At 50.9% G+C, this 1,824-nt stretch overlaps 1 long non-coding RNA gene across 1 annotated transcript; it reads right to left on the reverse strand.

Annotated features, from left to right (window-relative positions):
* Positions 1–631: 631 nt before the first annotated feature.
* Positions 632–1,573, reverse strand: LOC116421188. Its single transcript, XR_004231489.1, has 2 exons — positions 1,246–1,573; positions 632–778 (listed from the first exon to the last, which is right to left on the reverse strand). It is a non-coding gene; the product is annotated as an uncharacterized LOC116421188 (long non-coding RNA).
* Positions 1,574–1,824: the final 251 nt, after the last annotated feature.

Below are 1,824 nucleotides of genomic sequence, written 5' to 3' on the forward strand. Positions count from 1 at the left end.
GAACCTCAGAGACAGCCCCCAGACCCCTTCCTTAGGGCAGTCCTGCTCGTCCCCCCATCCCAGGAGACTATCAGGTCAAACTTTTCTTCCAGCTATGACCTCAGAGATGTGCAGCAAGGACCTGGGCCCCATTCATCACCATGTTGCCTATAATTAGGTTTGTTAACATACAGTCTAGTGTAGTCTTGTTGACTAGGAACTTAATCACGTTACTATTGAGTTCCTGTATTCACCGCTTCGGGTGACTGTTTTACTTGTAGAATTATAGCCGAGGCCCAACGTGAAGGAAATTAGCTCTGGACACAAGTTTGGTGGTGGGGCTTTTTTTTCCCCCTTCTCCTTCCTTCTTCCCTCCCCCCCTTACATGTGAAAATATTTAGCAAACAGTGACAATGATGGAAAACAGTAGGAAACAAAATGTTCTCCATTAGTATAAAACATGAAAAATGCAGCAAGGACCCTTAGTGGTACAACATGTGTTATGCTGCCTGGCAGTCCATTACGCCTGATAGACATTTCACTTACCTAAGTCAAATATAACAGTCTAGTATTCATTAATATAAGAAGGGGCTGCGGAGTCAGGGCTACCATCTGGCTAGGCCGACAGAATAATCTACAACTCATGATTAGGTCTAAGGAGCGGAGTTTCACTTTAATCTTTCTCATTGCTCGAAATTTCCATCTGCGCAGTTCGGCACATCATTTTTCTTCGAGACAAATGTGCTGTTTTTCATGTTCCAAAATTAGATCAGAAGAAAACGATTAATCATGTCATGGCCTGGGAAAGGAAACAAAGCTCTGATATTCTCTCCCGTCCCCATCCTCCCCCCTCCTCTCTCTCTCTCTCTCCCTCTCTCTCTCTCTCTCTCTCTCTCTCTCTCTCTCCCCCTCTCTCTCCCCCCTTCTTCTTCTCTCTCCCTCTCCCTCCCTCTCTCCCTTCCTCCTCTCTCTCTCTCTCTCTCCTTGGCTGTTTATAAGTTTTCCTTTCTTCCCTGTGTCTCAGTTTTCATCACAACTTTCAGAGATATCCATCCAGCCCCAGCTGACACCCTGGGGGGAGGAGTTGGGGACAGACTAAAGACATGGTTTCAATTTGGTATGAACCCTAATTTTTTTTTCAATTTTTGATCTCTGAGCAGCACAACCTACTTCCTCCCCCCCCCCCCTTTGTCCCCTCCTGCTTCGTCGGGCCTCCTCTTTCTTTCTTTTCATGCTGTCATAGATTTATTTAGAGTTAACCGGGACCTGATCCCCTCATTTGCCGGAGGAGTAAACTGAGCCCCGGGGAGGGACTCGTCCGAGGTCACACCGGTAAATTCAGAGAGCCGCGGGGTCAGCGCTCTCTCCCCCGTGCCCACGATGGCCTCCTTTTCCAAGACTGCCATCCTGTCCCTCCCCACCTCCCACCTCCCACGTGTCCCCGGCAGGCCAACAGATGGTGTCCCGATTGCGCGTGACCCTCCCGCGTGGCGGAAAGCGAGGAGGGCTGGGAGCGGCCGGGCCCCGGGCGCCGCCCGGCCCCTCGCCAGTGGCCAGGCCATTAGGGGAGCGCTGCTGTTTGCAGAGAGTGACAAAAAAAGGCTCCTTTCCCGCAGCAGACCTGTCTGTCAGCCGGCTCACAAGTCATAACAAATCCTTGGCACTGAGCTGAGGCTGAGCATTTGCCGGAGCGTCAGGGGGATGATGAATGACCCGCAGGGCTTTGAAGTGCCTTGGCAGTTCAGCTGGGTCCGCGGTGCTGACAGAGAAATATACACAACAGCGTAACCAATAATGAGAACATTAAACATTCCTGCTCCGTGACAGGCTGACAGAAAGCCCGGC

This window comes from Sarcophilus harrisii, chromosome 2 (assembly GCF_902635505.1).
Source record: "Sarcophilus harrisii chromosome 2, mSarHar1.11, whole genome shotgun sequence".
Lineage (NCBI taxonomy): Eukaryota > Metazoa > Chordata > Mammalia > Dasyuromorphia > Dasyuridae > Sarcophilus > Sarcophilus harrisii.